We start from the raw sequence: 21,645 nt of genomic DNA, 5'->3' as shown, positions 1-21,645 counted from the left end.
CCCTTAACTAACTGTAAGAAACCCTCGATCTACTTAATAGACCCATTTTTATTTTATATTTTATATCCGTCGTTGAACGGCGGATGCAAATTTGTGTTTACGACTACTAATGTTCAACTCCGTAGCCTTGTAATTTTGAACCCAATCCAGAAGACAAGGAAACTCCTGGATCAGTACCCCCAGAAGTATTGATTTGTTACAAAATCATGAGGGACTTAGAGACTCGACAGATTTAATGTTCATCAGTCACCATTTACTACACATGGAGTCTTCGGCTGGCATGGATCGAACCCACGAACTCTTGGACATAGGCCCAGTGCCCTATCAACCAGCCTATCCCGGCCTCTAATAGACCCATTGTAATTACTCAAGTTTACTTCCCCCCCCCCCTAAGATGCAACATATTACCGGGTTATTTTGGAAGATTTTCCATATTTTTTATTTGAAAAGCACTTCAATTTGTGTGTCACTTGGATGAATGTGCCAAAATAAATATTATTTACGTATAGCCTGGTGCCTGAGACTTGCATATTTCTACCTCTCGGTGACGATTTGATCAAACTCCATAAAAATTAGGTGTCAGGCATGAATTGTTTAACTTTTCCCTTTCAACCTTCATGATTTAAAATAAAAAAGCAAAATGATAAAATGCAAGTTATTTTTTTAAAAAAAATGCATCGTATCAAGCGAGTACCGTTACTTTGTTGAAGAATGGAGTTTCTGCTTTGCCGAGGAAAGGGAAAAAAACGCAAAATGATAAAATGCAAGTTATTTTTTTAAGAAAAATGTATTTTATCAAGCGAGCACCGTTACTTTGTTAAAGATTGGAGTTTCTGCTTTGCCGAGGAAAGGAAAAAAACGCAGAATTATAAAATGCAAGTTATTTATTTTTTTTAAAATGTATAGCATCAAGCGAGCACCGTTACTTTGTTGTAGAATGGAGTTTCTGCTTTGCCGAAGAAAGGGGAAAAAATGCAAAATGATAAAATGCAGCTTATTTTTTTAAAAAAATGTATCGTTTCAAGCGAGCACCGTTATTTTGTTGAAGAATGGAGTTTCTGCTTTGCCGAGGAAAGGAAAAAAGAGAAAAAAGACGCAAAATGATAAAATGCAAGTTATTTTTTTAAAAAAAATTTATCGTATCAAGCGAGCACCGTTACTTTGTTGTAGAATGAAGTTTCTGCTTTGCCGAGGAAAGGGGGGGGGGGGGGAAACGCAAAATGATAAAATGCAAGTTATTTCTTCAAAAAAATGTATCGTATCGAGCAAGCACTGTTACTTTGTTGAAGAATGGAGTTTCTGCTTTGCCGAGGAAAGGAAAAAAAAAAAACGAAAAATGATAAAATGCAAGTTTTTTTTTTAAAAAAATGTATCGTATCAAGCGAGCACCGTTACTTTGTTGAATAATGGAGTTTCTGCTTTGCCGAGGAAAGGAAAAAAAAAAAAAAACGCAAAATGATAAAATGCAAGTTATTTCTTTAAAAAAATGAATCGTATCAAGCGAGCACCGTTACTTTGTTGAAGATTGGAGTTTCTGCTTTGCCGAGGAAAGGAAAAAAAAAAAAAAAAACGCAAAATGATAAAATGCAAGTTATTTCTTTAAAAAAATGTATCGTATCAAGCGAGCACCGTTACTTTGTTGAATAATGGAGTTTCTGCTTTGCCGAGGAAAGGAAAAAAAAAAAACGCAAAATGATAAAATGCAAGTTATTTCTTTAAAAAAATGAATCGTATCAAGCGAGCACTGCTACTTTGTTCAAGAATGGAGTTTCTGCTTTGCCGAGGAAAGGAATAGCCGAAGAATAAAACTAAGTCTTCGCCAATATTCGAGTTCAATGACCGCAATTATGCAAAAAATCCACAATTTGGGAAAAAGCATCTTTCTGATTTATCGCCAGTGTATATGATTATTTCGCGACCATTAAGAAGTATTTGTGATCAACTTATTTTTTATCGCTTGCTTTACAAAATGTGCTCCTGCACGTTTTCTTCAACAAAAGAGTAAAAATTCTTTGTAAGAATAAGAATTCTTGGGGAAAGGGATTTAAAGTAAATTCTATTTGCGTGTGCGCGTTACTTAAATATAACTAATGTGATTTATCAAATATTTGAAAAAAAATTATTATGAAACGTGATTTTTCACAAGAATGTAGAATTTAAAATAGACCGTAATTATTATGGAGCATAGATGATTTGGAGGAATGAAATTGCTGTAAGCTTGATTTATTTTTGATTTTTTTAAACAATTTTTACCAGTGTTTATATTTATCTAAAAAAATAGTATTGATTTTTTAAGGGTATTTATATTGATAATTAATGATTTTATTTATTTTGAAATGTACTTTTGCTCTAATAAGTAATTAATTTCGAAATATTTCACGATTACTAAAGTTATTGGTGTTTAAATAACAACAATATTTATTGACTTTGATAAAAACAGTTACTAAATTACCTAATCCTCAGTGGTTCAATTGATATTTTTTCTTATTTATATTGAACTTACTCACATTATTTAACAAATTTGTTGTTTTTACAATAAAAATATTTTTAAAATTCATTACAGTTATTGAATTTCTTTTCCTTCTCAGAATTTTTTTTAAAAGGAATCATCTATTTTTTGTTTGATACGTTACAGTAAATATAATTTATTGATTGTTTGGGTAAAATTGAATTTTTTTTGTGCTTAGGGTTAAGATAACAATTAAAATATTTGAATTTTTTTTCTAAATATAATTTTTAATAGTTGAATTTGTTTTTTTACTTTTTAATTTCCTTAAGGAATGGCAATAACTATAAATTTAAGTTAATAAGTAGTTTAATAAGATAGTTTAATAAGTAATTTAGAAAATTAACTAAACACTTTTAAAAATTTAAATTTGAATTAAGATAAACTGAAAGAAAAATCTGACATATTAATGTTTGAGCCAGACATTGGTGTTCAGTTCACAGCCTGGCTGAGGCATTTCCGTTAACAAATCAAATTTCGTTATTGCTGAGAATCAATTCCAGCATTAAAATAAGCAAAGTGACAAAATACAAAATTGACAATAGTATCCGGATACACTCAAAATACTTTCAAAATTAAAACTGAAAACATCAGGAATAACAAACATCCGATTATGGAAAATAAAACTAACTTTTTAAATGTCGACACAGGTAGTACTTTAAAAATTTTTTTAACTAAAATTTTCGAATAATTAAATGTCCAAAAAAAAAAAAAATTCTTCGAAACAAACAAAATGTATTTTGCAACATAACCAAACATGCATTTTAGATTTAAAAATTGGAAAAATAGCTAGGTCGGTTGATATACTTATTTAGCTAAAGAGCTTACACCCCACTTTGAGTTTAAGAGCTTCTGTTGGATTTTTTATTAGTGATTGATAGTGTTAAACAAGTTGTGATGCAAAATCGGCGAAAACTAATCACTTTTTCTAAACATAAAAGCAACTTGTCCTTGCACATTTTCCCTAAAATCCTGGTTAAAGATTTCAATAACAATACCAATAAAGAAGATGAAGTTTTAAATAAAATACAGAATGCAAAAATAAAAGAATGTTGAATCAAATAACAATAAACAAAAGAATGAAAATATAAAAGAAAATTTTAGACATAAAAATAAACAAAAATAAGAATACCAAAAATGTAAACAAATGAAACTTAAAAATAAAATAAAAAATGAACTTAAGAGTAAGGATTTAAATAAAAAAACTTAAAAATAAGCTTGAATTTTCAAATATTCTGTAGGTTAAACATGGAGTCTACATTACCATAATTAGGTCTATGGAATATCACCAATTCAAGACAGTGAAAAAAATGTCATCGATAATTCAAGAGTGTGAAAATAGATAAAAAGAAAAATCATAATAAAGAAGAAAAAAATAGTGCGTTGAGTCCCTCAGCGCGGAAGAAGTTAAACTTCGTAACCTGCGACGTTAATTGTAGAAGAATCAGCAGTCGTAGAAGGATCACTAGTTCTATTCAACGACTCTTTTTCCTGCTCCGCTCGCTTCCGTGCTCTGTAATAACGGTAATATTGTGCATTTTTCCCTCGTGGACCTCTTGAACCAGTGGAAGTGCTTGTGGTTGCCTCATCGTCTCGCCATGGAAAATGTATTTGTATTAATAATGTATGTGAATGCGCCATAATGTAATTTCAAAAGAGAAAACCTAACAATTAATTGATATTCACAAGAGACGTACCTTGACATAACCTTAAATCCGTCGCATTGTCCGTGGGATTGTTTTCACTCATTTTTTAAAATTGTTATCCACTAAATTTGAAAATAAAAAATACTATCCTATTAAATTATGTGTGTATCAAACCAAACTAAAAAAAATATTTATAGAAAAACAATACTTTTATTATTTTTATGCTAGTGAGAACCAAAACAATATGGAAATGAATGAGGGAAAACTGGATCCTACCACGTGATTTCCCGGCCAATAAAAATGTAGCGTTAAACGTTTAACGCAACCTTGTTGGAAGTCGCATAAGAAGTATAACTTCAAAATTCTGAAATAGTCCATGTACCAAAATTGCGAAAGTACTACCCACCGGAAAAAAATAAAAATAATTTCATGAATAATAAACAAATATACTAATTTAATAAATACGGACTTCTATTTAACGAAGTCGCTAAATCCCGATAATAAGTTCGTTATATGGAAAATTCAAAATCACTTTTTGAAATACTTAAACAACACAAAACAAGTTCTAAATTCATAAACACTAGGCATAATTACAATAGCAATTGATACACCTCTGTCTTGCAAAGTAGTATCTACTATTTACTTTATAAATCTTAACCATAAATGAAATCTGCATGGAAAGCAAGAATAGAGCAAAACATTATCCAGTGTTACACTATTATGCTACATACATTTTCAACTAAAAAAAGCTAGATTTATGTATAAAATTCTAGTTGCATTTATTATAAAAGTATAATTTTAAACATGCATTATCACTTGCGTTCTTAAGTTTAATTGCTACTGATAAAATCCGTTAATTTTGTCCGAGTTTTTCGTTTGAAATGCAAAGGGAAACGGAATTTACTGCTTTCTCTGAAAGTTAGGTGGCTGAGAAAAATCAATTCAAGCTCATTTCCCCCGTGAAATGGGTTAACAAGTTTGAAATGTTCTGAAATATTTTAAGAAATAGCGAAAGTGAATCTAAAAGAAAAGTTCGTTAAATAGAAAATTCACTTCGCTATTTGGAAGTTACTTTACGAAGAAATTTCCAAATTTTTCTTAATTCCTCGAGAGGAAAATAGAGAAATTCGCAAAAATGAAGTTTGTTAAATAAAAGTCCGACTGTATTTTAAAATCAACGGAAACTGAAATGAGAAAAAAAATAGATATGCATTGAAAATCAAAATAAATGGGAAAGTGGTACTAATTCGCTTAAGAAAAAGAGTAAAACATCGCCATACTATTATTGACTCCGACAATGTTCAATTAATTTGAGTAATAGATGCTTAATAAAATAAAAAAAAATAAGCTATGTACTATAAAAAAGAAATATGTACTAAAAGTACTTATTCGCGTTTAAGAGAACCGTTAAAAAGAACCCTATTAATATTGGCACCATTAATTGTAAATTAATGTTGGTAATAGGCATAAATTTTTTATTTTTATATTTTAGTACAGTCGTTGAGCAACCGGCACAATTTTGAGTTTAAGACTACTAATTTTGAAATCCGTAGTCTTGTAAATTTTGAACCCAATCTAGAACACAGTAACTCCTGGATCAAGTACAGGGAGAAATTTGCCATCGTGAAGGACTTTCTGTTGGAACTAACCCACATTTGCTTTACACTGAGAGGAAAACCTCCCGCGGTTAACCTGACAGCAAGCGGACTCTAACATTTGATCTAAACTGTATATGAGCATTAATTTCTCCATTTCAGCGATTTAAAACGCAATTAGAAATGCATGCATACATACTTATATATTATGCCAGATTGTGGGCCCCCTAATTTGTATATAGATTATTTCCTTTGGTATGGTAGTATAGTATGTCAAAATGTAATACTTGAAAGAGTTTGAATATTATGGGTTAATATTAAGGGGCGATAAGGGGACATTTATATGTACAGCTTTTAATGTGCCCCACCCCCTTCTTTTCTTTAATTATTTCCCGGGCTACCGAATTTTGTGAATAATTATTTTCTTTGGTATGTTATTTTAGTAAGTTTTAATAAAATACCTGACCGACTTTGAATATTATAGGTTAATATTAAGGGGAGATATAGGCCCATATATGTATGCAATATATAAAAAACAATTTATCCATTATTGAGGATATGTTACGTCAGCAACGTAGTCGGTGCGAGCTGGGAGCGCGAGTCATATCGGCTAGCCATTGCTGGGCTACATCAGCTAACCTACATCAGCTAACTCGAGACACGTTATTGGGAGACGAGCGTTCCATCCCCTGAGCCACCACGACACACATTAATTGAAATTAAAAACATATTAGCAACGTACTAAAGAGCAAAGCTAATGAAAAAAAAGTACTTATTCGTTCAACGTACTACTGGTATTATAGTGATTAGTGCTGTTTTAGTTATAATTCTACAAAAGATTTTTATAGTTTTATTCAATACATTTCCGGTGTCAGGGCCCACGCTAAGGATTTCAAATGGTTAGCCACTAAATTAGCCAAATATCAAAAGTATTCGCCAATTTTCGAAAGTCTTCCTCAAAGGCAAATTTTAACAATTTTTTATCGTTAATTTTTTTCCCATAGAAAACTATTTTACGATAGTTCCTTTCAGGCTTAGATTATTTGGATCCAATTCTAATTGGTAAAGCGGCGCATCTACCGCAAATTACTATAATCGAATAAAAAATACTGATTTGTTTAGAGAAATTAATTTTAGCGTAATTTTGAGGATCGAGGCTATATATATATTTTACTTTCCAGGGGAAAAAATTCATTCGCCAATACTTTAGCCAAAACACAATCTTATTCGCCATATTTAAGATTTTATCTCATTTGGCAAGGTGGCGAATACTTAGCGTGGACCCAGAATGGCACCAAGGATGATGCATTAATATTTTAATGATTTAGAGTTAAAATAATCTTTTTTGCCCCACCACTATACTTATAAATGCTTTAAATAGTATATTAAAATTCAGAAATGACCATGCTTTAAACTTCCTAACAAGGTTAAATAAGAATTTTGTTTGACTTTAAAATTAATTTTGCTGCCGCTGATTTCACAAAATATGTTGCAGTGTATGCGGTAGGTATACTAATATAGGTGCAAAATATTATTGCGATATATTTTCGGCTCAAATACTGAGTATTTTAGGAAATAAGTGTCTTACGGCCCATGGATAACTACTTGATTGTGGTAAATTTCGACTCAGGGGATAGAGCTTTCGCTTTCCAAATGAGGTGATCTGAGACTTCTGCCCTATTCAAGAAAATAAATATCCCAATTGCTCCACTTATGGGAAAGAAGGTAGGTAGATCTTTTATTTACGTCGCACTAGAGTTGCACAATGGGTTATTTAATTTTTATTTATATTTGAAGACGACCCAATCTAATGGGTCTACGACTATTAATGCTCAACTCCGTAGCCTTGTAATTTTGAACCCAATCCAGAAGATAAGGCAACTCCTGGATCGAGTATTGGGAGAAATTTGCCTTCGTGGAGGACTTTTTGATGGAGCTAACCCGCATTTGCGTTACATGGAGAGGAAGACCACGAGAACCTCCCACAGTTAGCCTGACGACAAGGAGACTCTAACCCATGATCCGTCTACCACTACGGATATTTCACATCAGCACTGCGGTCGGTGCAAGCCGGATGCGGAATTCGTATCGACTTTGATTCGAACCCGATTCGCCTCATTGGAAGGCGAACGCTCTATTCCCTGAGCCATCGCGGCTCAAAACGAGTTATTGGTGACTGTTTGGGAAACATCCCTGAGCATGATCCGAGGACATGACATCGCAATTTTGATCCTCTGCAGAGGGGGTGGCTCCTCCGCTTTGGTAGCCCGACGACCTGCGAGCTAAGTCGAGCACTTTACCGTAGAACAGTTTAATGAGGACAGATATAGCGCACCCTCAATCTTTACGTAGGCTGATCAAAGTAGCCACCCACCAGACACTGACCACAGCCATTGTTGCTTGACCTCGACGTTCTACTGGGAAGCGCGTCTTTACGACCAGTCCACTGCGGAACTTATGAGAGAGAAGCGACTATTTTCGCAAATTTCTTTCTTTTTTATGCATAGCGAAAACAGTGTGCGGTATGAGAAATGTCTAACATTTCACTAAGTCATTCGGCAAATATATAAATCATATGAATTTTTTCTGATACATTATGCTTTCTTATAAAACTAGAAGAGACGTGGTGGCTCAGGGGATAGAGCGATCTCTTTCCAACGAAGTGACCCGAGTTCGAATCCCAGCAATTGATGATCGATGCGAATTCCGCACCCGGCTCGCACTGACCACAGTGTTGACGTAAAATATCTTCAGTGATAGATGGATCATGGGTTAGAGTTCCCTTGCCGTTAGGCTAACCGTGGGAGGTCTTCGTGGTTTTCCTCTCCATGTAACGCAAATGCGGGTTAGTTCCATCAAAAAGTCCTCCACGAAGGCAAGTTTCTCCCAATACTCGATCCAGAAGTTCCCTTGTCTTTTGCATTGGGTTCAAAATTACAAGGCTACGGAGTTAAACATTGATAGTCGTAAACCCTAAATTGGATCTGCTGTTCAACAACGGTTGTAATTATAATATAAAACTGGGATGTTACGCAATCTGAGCTCCCCGTTCTGGAACCTCCGTGATTGCACCTGTTCTTTTTTTCATATAAGGCGACTTTTTCCACATTCCTTAAAATCTTTAAATATACTAATATTTGTGACAGAATAGACGTTTGAAATGATAATGATAAATAGGAATACAGAATGTGTGACAGATGTATTTTTACTTTTTAACAAGACATTATTACAGTGCAAAAAGGCTTTTTTTTATCTCCATTAAATTTAATTTTTTACATTTTTAAACATTTAAACATAAATATTAAGATTTATATCTAGCAACGTTAAATATCTATAAGAGTTTTCTTTTTTTATTACTTTTGTGATCAAGTCAAGCGTGAGCTTATAAAAAAAAATAATATTTCGAGCGAAATAAATGATTTTTTCTAAAACAATCGATAAATAGATATCATTTAAAGCTTAAAAAAGTTAGAAAAATTCGTAAAAAAGATCATTTAAAAGTTAAATAAATATAGGGAAAATTAGAATTTTAAAAAAAATAGTGTTAAGTTCTCAAATAATTTTAGCTTGACAAATTTCATCATGTTCGCAATCAGTTTCTGTATTTCTGCGGATTACAGAGTTTTCTACAAGTTTCATAGTTAATAATTATCGAATTAATTATCAGATACTTTTTTATTCCATCCCTGTACATTTTTATTGTATTTTAAGTTTCTAATTTTATTTTTTTTAAAACTGCTGAACGTAAAGTAACGTAATAAAACGTATAGTTGATCACCCAAAACAGTAGTGGCGATGAAAATACAACACCTACAACTAAAAATTTATTTTCGGTACTTTAAAGTGCCTCAGGTTTGAATCCCGGAGATGATTAGTAGAATGGAAATTTTGTTCCCGGTTATTATCAACGACAGGGGGGGGTGTAAAATCAATGGTAGATGGCTCATGGAATATGATCCCCTTGCTGTCGGGCTAATCGTATAAGGTTTTTATGATTCTCTATGTAATGCAAAAGCAGGTTAGTTCCATAGTATGTTCCAATACATGCACCCATTGATGTTTTCCTAATATGGATGTAAAAAAGGAAGGCTATAGAATCAAACAAACTCATAATATAACCACTAGATTGCGCTACAATGTAATAGTTCGACATCCAACATCAAGAAAATAGAAAAGCGCTCTTCAAAAAATTGTAGCGTAAAGTTAAAACAGGGTCTAAATTTTGCTTGTAACGATCTAAAAACGGTTGAAATCTGTACTTTGAAGAAAAATATCCTTAGTGGTAAGCGGATCATGGGTGAGAGTCCCCCTTCTATCAGGCTAACCGCAAGAGGTTTTCCACTCCAGGTAACGCACATTTCGGGTTAGTTCCTTCAGAAAGTCCTCCACGAAGGCAAATATCTACCAATACTTGATCCACGATTTAACTTTTCGCCCATAATATATGCTTGTTTCGGACAAAAAGCAATTTACAATTTAAACTTGTGAATTGCTTGTGTAATTCAACATAAAACTTCAGTAGAAATTTTTTTAAAAATTAAGTGCTCTTGCTAATTTTAAATTGTTTAAAATTTGTTTCCAGTTGCAAAAACTGGTCTTGCTATTCAGCATAGTTAAAATTTGAGTTCAATTCAAATGCAATAAGCAATTTCAATCAAAACTTTGTCATCAGCAGAAATTTAAATGCTTTAGCACGACGAAAAGTGGCGATTGAATAACGAGGCGATTGAATAAAAGCCTCGTAATAAAAAAAAATATTCGGTGATTTTTAATAACATAAAAATAAAGTCGCCTTTTTAGGGACAAGCATTTGTCAAATCAAAAGAACCTAAATAAAGGGGAAAAAAGTCATAATTAGTTGTAAAATGATGAAATTAAATTTCTTTTTACAAGCATGACACTGTAACCCAGAGGTTGGATTGAACTGTCTTGGATGAATTTGATTTTATAAATTTCAGTTTAAAATAAATGAATTGGAGTTCCATGGTAGAAACTGACCACAAATTTTATCTAGTGGCACCTAATATTTTCCTTACGAATCGTTGTTTCTTTCTTTTTCTTTCCTCAGTGTTATATAATAGGCAAACAATGTTTCTCACAGAATTTGAAATCAGCAAAGTAGTTCAACGAATAAACAATGTAGAATCTTTTCTTATAAATTTTGGAGTCCACAAACGATGTTAGTACACTTAAAAATTTTATAAGTTATATTATTCTTTAATTTTACAAAAATTCATTAAGCTTAATAAGTATTAATGAAATAAAATTTTATTTTCCTTTTTATCGTCATTTAAAAAAATAAATAAAAATCTATAACACTATTTGAATTGTGTTTACTAAAGATTTTTTTTAAACAAAACTAGAGTAAATATTTGCGAAAGTGTCAATGAGAATACTCACCAAACATTTTGAAGTAAAGTATTTATCAAAACATTTTCATTATCAGTAACAGCGGACAAAATCGAATTAACATCTTCAAGGAGAGAAACTCACAAAACCTTTCATTCATAACTCGTGCTTACGTTTGTAACCTCTCAACAAGATCACTGCTTCCCTTCTCACTGTTTCTGCATACAGCGCCATCTCGTGTGAAGATCTAGTCGATTTATTTGACTCGCCGTAATAGTTTTGTTCTTTTGGAATTCTAATCAATATCAATAGGAAATTTTCAGATCACTGACAAGATTATGTATGGCCGACAGCAATTTATGGATGTCACAGGGTGTATTTACACACTTTTTTCCAGTGCGAACTCCATTCCATTTGTTCGTCAAATAAATAAATCTTCTTTTAATTCTTTCTCATTAACAATTGTTGAAGTTGTTTTGAAGTCTTAATGTAGATAGCAACAACTCACAAAAGAATTTTTTTTTGATGACATAAACTAAATAACTGAAGCTATTTTATTAATGTAAGAAAGGACTTTAATGTACGTAATACGAAAGAAAAAACGTATGAAACATTGAAAACTTGGAACCAAAAAAATCGAATTTATATAATTATATATATATATATATATATATATATATATATATATATATATATATATATATATATATATATATATATATATATATATATATATATATATATATATATATATATATATATATACAGGGTGTCCCAAAAGGTCGTTTACAAACTTAACATGCTGGTCTGTCATATCATGATGAACAAGATTTACATAGGAACTTGTGTCCGAAAATTAAAACTGAGACCGCTAGAGGGCGATAAGTGCAGGTTTGGATGAGGAGAAAAAAAATGATATCGATAGCGGTGTTAATATGATTTCTATTATAAAACATCATTGCATCACAACAAATGCTCAAAATTCCTTCCATTCGCCACAATGCACGTTTCACAGCGTCGGCGCATGGATTCACGAACTCGTTCAAATTGGCTAGGAGTGTCACGGACACGTGCTGCCGCTTCCGCGATCCTGGCGATAAGATCCATGTCCGATGTTCGAGGTATTCTCGAACAGCGTAACTAAAGTGGGCAGGCGCTCCATCATGCTGAAACCAGATGTTTCGGCGTGTAGCGGCTGGAACGTCACCCATCAGATCCGGCAAAACTCTTTCTAAAAAATGCGATAGGTATTTCCGTCGAGGCGTTCAGGTAGAAGGTAAGGGCCAATCAACATGTCACCGATAATACCAGCCCAAACGTTTACGCTGAAACGTTGTTGATGTGCATGGGCACGCGTACATATTGGGTTTTCATGCGCCCATACGTGCATGTTGTACATGTTCACGACACCATCTCGTGTAAAGCAGGATTCATCAGAAAACAAAATCCATGATGCAAAATCTGGTTGTGCGACCCGCTGTTGAAAATACCAGCGTGAGAATGCAATGCGTTTGGGATAATCGTCAGTGCACAATGCCTGTACTTTTTGGAAGTGGTAAGGGTGTTGCATGTCATCGTGCAGTATGCGCATTATGGTGGAACGAGCTACACCCAAGACACGTTCGCCTTCTCAGAGACTTCTTTGCGGGTTGATTGCATACTCCTGTAGCACGGTTTCCTCTACGACAGGTGTGCGTGTAGCACGTTCTCGACCGATGTGGCTACGTGCTACAAAAGCACCTTATTCACATAATCTGCGGTGCAAACGTCCAAACAAAACATGACTTGGCTGACGTCTGTCTGGGAAGCGCTCAAGGTACGTCCGTGCCGCGGCTCGTCCATTTCCATCAGCGGCGCCGTATACGTAATGCATGTCGGACATTTCTGCGTTACTAAACTCATTCATCCTTCTCCTTCAACGTCCACGCTTGAAATGATTGTTTTTCCCACACTCCCGTTTTCGTGCAATTATCGCCCTCTAGCGGTCACAGTTTTAATTTTCGGACACAAGTTCCTATGTAAATCTTGTTCATCATGATATGACAGACCAGCATGTTAAGTTTGTAAACGACCTTTTGGGACACCCTGTATATATATATATATATATATATATATACACATATCAAGGTATTGGAGTTGCATTTTATACTTAGTCGGTTTCTCATTGGCATTCTATAGAATTTCTAGGAAATGTGTGAAATATAAATCGTTTCATACATAGTTTTAGGCACTATATACAATGCCTAGGCATTCTATAGAATGGCGGATTTCAAACTTTGCCGGTAACATATATATATATACACCGAAGAGCCATTACATTGTGACCACCCTCTATCTATAACAATGGGCTCGCCCAGGTTTTCATGGTTTCTCGCCCAGGAACAATGTTTTCATGGGACCCACTAGGACCCATAATCCTCATAGAACAATCCCTGACGTCTGTAAGCTACTTGAACATAGTTGCAGACCAGGTTCACCCATTCATGGCAACAGTTTTTCCTGCGAGGGATGGTGTTTACCAACAGGATAATGCACCATGTCATAAAGGTCGAATCGTCATGGATTGGTTCAAGGAACATTCCAGTGACTTTCAAGTCATGCCTTAGCCCCCAAATTCACCTGACCTTAATCCAATAGAGCATTTGTGGTCCTACTTCGAAAACCGAATTCGTGCTGCCGGCTAAAGGTGGTCCGAATTCGGCTAAAGGTGGTCCTACATGTTATTAGCAGGGTGGTCATAATGTAATGGCTCTTCGGTGTATATATATATATATATATATATATATATATATATATATATATATATATATATATATATATATATATATATATATATATATATATATATATATATATATATATATATATATATATATATATATATATATATATATATATATATATATATATATATAATTTTTAAATATGTATTTTAATGAATGACATGTTTTATAGTGTAAAGAATTTTGATATTACTGTGTGGTTACACTGAAGAGGAAGAAAAAGTCCAACCACAGACGTCATTTAATAATGACAACTTTCTCTTCACTGACTCAATTTCTGCTTTTCAGGATTTGTGCATCATTGGAGATTCCGAGCACTCATAGAATATCACTCTCAGAATCTATAAAAAAAACTTGATTAGAAAATTACCTACCACATTTAAGGTCGTGCCCACTGTCTGGGGAATCTCATCAATTAAAAACTTAGGAAATAAAATATTCTTTTATTTATTAAAGTACATCCAAAACAGTCTCGTTCTAAAATAAAATTAAATGTTGGCGTTGCATGTTTCATTCTTGCTTTTGTCAGTAATTTTATTCTTAAAAGTCCACAGTTTTGATTCTACTAATAGACACAGAGAGAATTCCTATCCTATCGTCTAGCTACCCCCACAAGCTGATAATTGTCATGGAAGGGTGGGTGTTTAATCTCCAGACGTAATTGGTTTTCCGACTCAATAAGGTTTATTATTTAAAAATTAACAACGTGAAGAAATAATAATTTGAAGAAGTTGACACACTGTAAATGTAAAAAAAAAACAAAAAACATAGATACGCAGATGGATTTTGAAATAAGATGAGTTAAAAGAAACATCAGCATAAATTGCTTGACCCAGAATTAGAGCAAAACAAGTTCCCCGAAAAAATGACCACTTTAGTTTCAAAGTCTCGTTAAATGTCTGGAAGCGAGAACCCATTAATAAAAATATTGTGCTTAGTAAAAGCAAAGAAACAAATCAAAGCGGAAGAAATAAAGTCTGCATTCACAGAAAGAACTATCTATTACTTAAATGTTGATGGTTTCTCCTCATTTATCGAGTCTACTCGATGGTTTTGAAACTAAAAACTTATTTACCCTCTCTGTTAAATTATTTTGTTTCATTTCTGTCAAATTATTTTGTAATATCTTAATTATGTTTAAATTAGAGAAACGAAAAGTATACGAGTCAAAGAAAGACGATGATGTTGTGGGGATTATTTTTTTTATGACATTCATAATCAACCCTTATTCAATTTTGTATAAAGAGTAATAATTTTAAAAGCTGAAGTTACCACTATAGACAATCCTATTTGGGTGATAGAGCTCGCCTACCAATGAGGTGGCCCATGCTCGCATTCCAATAATGGCTCGTCGATACGAATTCTGCTCCCGAATAGCTTCGACCTCAGTGTTGATATGAAAGGTTCTCAGTGGTAGAATACCCTTGCCGCAAATCAGAGATGGGCATTTGCCATTCAGAATAATGAATAAAGAATTATGAATAATTATTCAAAATCTTCCTGAATAATGAATGAAGATTTATAGATTAGTCAGAAATATTTTGAATATATCTATCTATTCAGTGAATTTAAGACAACCTGTAATTGTTAGATTATGATAACTTGTTGCTATGGTTTCTTCTAATCTTACTTTATGATAACAAGTAGTCACGATGGCTTGATATTCCATTGCTTGATTATTTGTAATTCTGATTACCTGTAATCACTTTTTGTTGTCATAATAAATAATCATAATCGCTTGTAATGAGAAATAATAATTATTTGTAACTGTGATTACTTGTAATCATGATCATTGCAAGTTGTTAATTGGTAAGCAATCATTATCAATAATTAGTTACATTTGCAATTGATTTCTGTTCGCAGGTTATTCAAAATTTTAATCAGAAAAATTAGTCACTATGCCATTCGCTGTATTAATGAAAAGTCCCGCAGTGGACTGATCGTTAAGACACGGTTCCCAGCAGATCACCGAAGTCAAGCATCACTGGCTGCGGTCAGGGTGCGGGTGGGTGACCACTTAGATTAGTCTGCGTAGGGACCGAGGATGTGCGGTATTGGTCCACGTTAAACTGTTCTACCGTAAAGTGCTCGACTTCGCGTGCAGGTCGTTGGGCTACCGAAGCGGGGGTGCCATCCACTCTGTAGAGGATCAAAATTGTGATGGCATGTCTTCGGATCATCCTCAGGGATGTTTCTCAGACTGTCGCCAATAGCCCATTGTGCAGCTCCAGTGCGACGTAAATGAACAACAACAACAACGTATTAATTAATAATTAGACACATTGTAAATTTATTAGTCACTAGACTAATGAATTTATTCATCAATCATTATTCAGAAATTTGAATAAATTTGCATAATGAATGATGAATAATGACTAAATTTGCATATGAATAATCATTCAGAATAAATAAAATGACTAAATTTAGTCAAGAATAAAAATTCCGTGAATGATGCGCATCACTGCCGCAAATACAGGTTTGTTCCATTAAAAAAAAGTTCGCTTCGAGGCCTAGTTTGTTCCAATGCTTGATAAGCCAGTTCCCTTGTCTTCTGCACTGGGTTCAAAATTACATGACTACCGCGTGATGGTCGTAAACTTAAAATTGGGCTATGTCGACTATGTCGACTATGAAATAAAATGAAATCGTATTTAGTTTTACTTCAGATAGAGGGAAGCAATTTTAAGCCAGAAAATCCATTCCATCTCAATAATTAATGGAGGGGAAAAAAAGAAAGGTATTTTTAACCGAATACAAATCAATAAACATTCTTTTCTTCCCTTAACTCAATGGGGTTCTCCAACTTTTTTTATTCCCCTTGATGATTGTTTAAGAAAGAAGTGGCGTTTCTAATTACCTGAAGATCTTGTTTGGAATGTAATTTGGCCATTTTTTTTCTCTTTCGAAATGGGATTAACATGCTACCCACAAAAAGGAATTTTATTTATTAATAAAGCAACTGACTTTTTTGTTATTATTATTGTCGGTAATTTGTTTGAAACAGTGATTTTTTTTAAACAACTTCTTGTTTAAGTTGTTTTACATTAATACAGTGAAACCTCTCGGGAGTGACCACTCTCTCTTCCGCTGTAAAATGGTCGTTAGTGGAGGTTGTTCGTTCTTAGAGGTTACCTCCATTGACTTTTAAATGTTATAGAACAGGGGTGTCAAACTCAAAAGTTAACTTGGGCCAAATAAACAATGCTTAACTTTAGGTGGGCCGCAAAAAAAAAAATCAATGTTTATTGAAACAAATATTTTGACTTTGAATAGTTCATTGTAATAAACATATATAAAGTTAAATTATTGTTTGATACTTGTCATCTCTTCTCTGCTACTATCTTCCCTATTTCAGGAAAAATTTTATTGGTTGAGACTACTTTCAAAATTGACCCAACATGAGCGTTATTAATACGGTTTCGGACAGGAGATTTATTTCCATTCACTTGAGATTTATTTCTATTGCTCGCATTGATAAGTATACTTCCAAACAAGGAAATAATTTCATAAGCGAATTTTCGAGTATTTTCAATCCTTGCCGGTAAATATTTGTAAAATTCAGGCACACCCACTTCAATGAATTTTGCCTTCAAATTTGAGTCGCACTGACTCTCAAACACTTCCATTTGCATATTACTGGGTACTGAGTCTATATTTATTGAGAAAATCGAAGAAAACAAACAAAATTTGTCTTCCAAAGAATTAAAATCTTTAAACCTTGCTTCAAATTCTGTTCTAAGATTTCAAATTTTTTCTGCGTATTTTTGATACGATGCAGTATCCTTGGAACGGCAGGTGCCTCCAGCCAATTAGAATTTTACATTTTCGAGCGTACAATTTGAAATGATCCGTATAGTTTATAGTAAATAAAGTATATTATAATTTTATATGCTAGTTTCCTTACTAATTCACATTTCTATTTTATTTTTACTTTGCGTCGGATATATTTACTGGGCCACAAAAATGTTCATCTCGGGCCGCGAGTTTGACACCCCTTTTATAGAAGGTGCATGATTTTTTTCAAACGTTTTCTTGGCGTGGAAATGCCGATTGTGCTGGCTCATGAAAAACGGATAGATGAATAAAATTTAGCGTCAATACGAGTAAAAATGATCCTTACGACTATAATCATGTGTAAAAACAAATTTACCAATTACAAATAATAGAACTATTTTAAATAAATAAACAATTATGTTTTTTCGTTCAAGTTTGCATTTAAATTTTATATCATAAAAATGAGTTAGGTTTAAAAAATGTGATGAGGTTCGTCAGTTTGAGATTGCTTAATTTTCTCTAAAATAGCTCTTTTTTTCTAATTCAACTTTCAATTCTAAAAATAAATCATTAATAGCATCGTCTTTTTTTCATCTTCGTTTTCTTAGACGGCCACGTGAAGTAGTAGATCTCCTTCAGAGATCGCCATTAGAGCTCTCAAAATATAAGGGCTTCACACAAATATTTTGAATACATTTTAATCTACTTATTTCTTTTGTTAACATTTTTCATTCTGATATTTTACCGTGGTTCCTTATTTGATTTTTTACGCTTTTGGTACAGAGATTTGCCCGGTCGCTGGGAAAGGTTTTGATGGTCTCTTTTAAAGATTAACACAAAATTTATGGAAAAAATCCCGCGCCTCCCAAAAGTTGTCGTAAATAGAAAAGGTAGCAGGTCGTCTTTCTCCGAGGTTTCATTGTATAGTGAATTAATTAGAGATTAATAATATGGCATGACAGAGCCGTGATGGCTATGGGGATAGAGCGTTCGCCTTCCAATGAGGTGAACCGGGTTCGAATCCCAGAGATAGCTGGTCGATGCGAATTCCACATCCGGCTTGCACCGACCACAGTGCTGATTTGAAATATCCTCAGTGGTAGACGGATCATGGGTTAGAATCCTCTTGCCGTCAGGCTAACCGTGGGAGGTTTTCCTCTCCATGTAACGCAAATGCGGGTTAGTTCCACGATTGCAAATTTCTCCCAATACTTGATACAGGAGTTCCCTTGTCTTCTGGATTGGGTTCAAAATTACAAGGCTACGAAGATGAGCATATTGGTAGTCGTAAACCCAAAAAATTGCGTCTGCTGTTCAACGACGGTTATAAAATAAAATAAAATATGACATAATAGCGTGAATAAAACACAAATGAAGGAACAAAAAAGTACATATTATAATTTTGGTTGTATTAATAAGGACTTCCTTCAGCGTCTGAACACAAATTTTTCCTGGGGTTCAAGTTTTTATATCTTCACATATACTTTATTCACGTTATTATGCTTTATTAAAGCTATTGTACTTTATTCACATTATGCTTTATTCACGTTATTGTGATTCATTCATGCCTAACACAAAGTATACCCTCTGCTCATTTGATTGATTATAGTGTTGTTTGATTAAGGTATACGAATTATTTTAATTTTGATTATTGTATTTTATACGGAACTCTTAACTAAATAAATTGAAAGTGAAAAGTAACATTATTTATGACATTAATTAAAGAGATATTATAAATTAGATTTTTTTAACAGAAGTGTTTTGTGGAATAATAATAAAAATATTTGAATTTAACTGCTCATGAATAAGCATTTTAAACAAAAATTAATGTTACTTCTTATTAATTTCCAGTTCATTGTTTTCATAGAATAAAAAAATTATCACTAAACAAGTTTTGCTTGAAATGTTTTCTAATCATGTTCTGTTTGAAATAAAAATTATAATTACTACTTAAAAGTTTTTTCAAAATTGTTGATATTTGTTTTAACAAACTTGTACCAAGTAAGCCAGATTCGAAAATTTGACCAAATAATTGATATTTGCTGTTGTCGCTTATATAAAATTCAAAAATTTGTAACTGTGTTCAAAAACCTGTGAGTATGAATGATTCTTTTCTTATTTGAGTAACAACTTTTTATAAATTTGTTTTAAAAATGCTATTTTTTTTCTAAGTTCACAAATTGTTCTGGGGTACCTCGGGGCTCAAAACTTGAATATCTGCTCTTCAATTTATTTATTATAATAATTTTTGTGGTGGTTTTAAAATTTTTGATTTCATTTTTTTACAAATTATTTGAAAGTTTTGTTGTTGTTGTTAATTTACGTCGTACTAGATCTGCACAATGGGCTATTGGCGACGGTCTGGGAAACATCCCGGAGGATGATCCGAAGACATGCCATCACAATTTTGATCCTCTGCGGAGGGGATGGCATCCCCGCTTCGGTAGCCCGACGACCTGCGCGCGAAGTCGAGCACTTTACGGTAGCATAGTTTAACGAGGACCCATACCGCACACCCTCGGTCCCTACGCAGATTGATCCAAGTGATCACCCACCCGCACACTGACCGTAGCCAGTGATGCTTGACTTCGGTGATCTGCTGGGAACCGTGTCTTAACGATCAGTCCACTGCGGGACTTGAAAGTTTTGAAGTCTCTTAAATACTATTTTTCATACAATTCGCACGAAACATGACTTTTGATAGTTAATATAATTGGTGCATGAAATGCGTTTCATTCCCAATATTGAAAAATGTTATTTATGCCCATAAATTTCAATTTTAAATATTCTAATGCAAAATTAATAATCTAAACTTAAAGATCTTGGATATTATTAAATATCTTTGTTAGTTACCTTGTCCAAATCTTGTCCAAATCTACTCAAGTTCAAATAAATTTGTTTTTAAACTTGTAGTTGATGACAATTGATGTTTATACAGTTATTTTCAAATGTTAGTTCATTAATATGATAGGGATGATTTGAAAAGCTAAATGGAATTTAGTTTTTCGCTCTGATAATTTCTAACTGTTTGAACAAAAAACATATTTTTTTGGCGCACATTTAAGTATTTAATATTCTTCTTAAAAATAAAATGATCTTTTTCGCCTCTAAATATCCTGTGAGTAAAGCTAAGATAGAGGACAGCAATTCAATTTGAACTTTTGACTCAAATCTTTAGCAGAAACACAGTTTCATTATTCTGAATTTAAATCCTCACACGAAATTCTGTTTCAAGGAGGTAAGTTTTCTAATTCAACATTCCAAAACTTTCCCCTTTGCATTCAGATCAAATTCATTTCTCGCTTACTGGCAAAGTTACTTTGAACAAGGTGTAGACATTTAACTCTTGTAAGACGTCAGATCTAATTAAATTTCTCCGACATTTAACAAGAGAGTTCCTCCTGATAACGGAACTTGAAGCCGTATTCTTAGATCTTCTGGGAGTCAATGTTTTAATAATAAATGCGAATAAACTACTTTGATTTTTCAAATAAAAGAAAAGCATTATTTTTTTTTAAAGAAAAAATTGGGTTTTTCGTTTATAGCTTATTAAACCAATGCAGTCTGGGAAACGAGGATGCTAAATTTATATGGTTGTTTTTATTATTTTTTGTAAAATACGCGTCGTTATAGAACAGGGGTTTCCAGCTTACATGAGACCGGGGGCCGCAATTAAAAACACCAGTCAAATTGCGGGCCGCAACTTTATCAAAATTTTGTATAGGACTCTTTTATGTTTGAAGGAACATTAAATATTACTATCAGAGTTTTATCAAGTTGTACAAAACAAAAGTATTGAATCACAAATTAAAATAAGAAGTAGATTTTTACCTGAGAAATATATTTTTTCGCACCGTTAGTATGTTAAATTTTGCAGAAACGAAGAAATTAGTTTTTTTTTTAACGAAAGAAAAGTATTTTGAACCCATAAAGAATTTTTTACGAATTTTGTCCGCAAAAAAATGGCAACTAATATATTTTAGTTCGAGGGC

The 21,645-nt window shown here is 33.1% G+C and overlaps 1 protein-coding gene across 4 annotated transcripts in view; it reads right to left on the bottom strand.

Annotated features, from left to right (window-relative positions):
• Positions 1-21,645, bottom strand: part of LOC107439782 (dopamine receptor 2) — a 140,275-nt gene that overhangs the window by 71,802 nt on the left and 46,828 nt on the right. Inside the window, exon 1 of one of the 4 annotated variants that reach the window (XM_021147523.4) lies at positions 11,148-11,305. The exons of 1 other annotated variant lie outside the window; for it this stretch is intronic. The gene's annotated coding sequence lies outside the window, so the exon portion shown is untranslated. Of the gene's footprint in view, positions 1-11,147; positions 11,306-21,645 lie in introns of those variants that run through there. 2 more of the 4 variants (XM_021147524.4, XM_087157879.1) reach the window with 2 other exon arrangements.

Source organism: Parasteatoda tepidariorum, chromosome 2, assembly GCF_982258835.1.
Source record: "Parasteatoda tepidariorum strain Cologne lab strain chromosome 2, Ptep-v5.0, whole genome shotgun sequence".
In the NCBI taxonomy this organism is placed as follows: Eukaryota; Metazoa; Arthropoda; class Arachnida; order Araneae; family Theridiidae; genus Parasteatoda; species Parasteatoda tepidariorum.
Note: the sequence above shows the minus strand (reverse complement) of the source record. Positions and strands in the feature narration are given on the sequence as shown.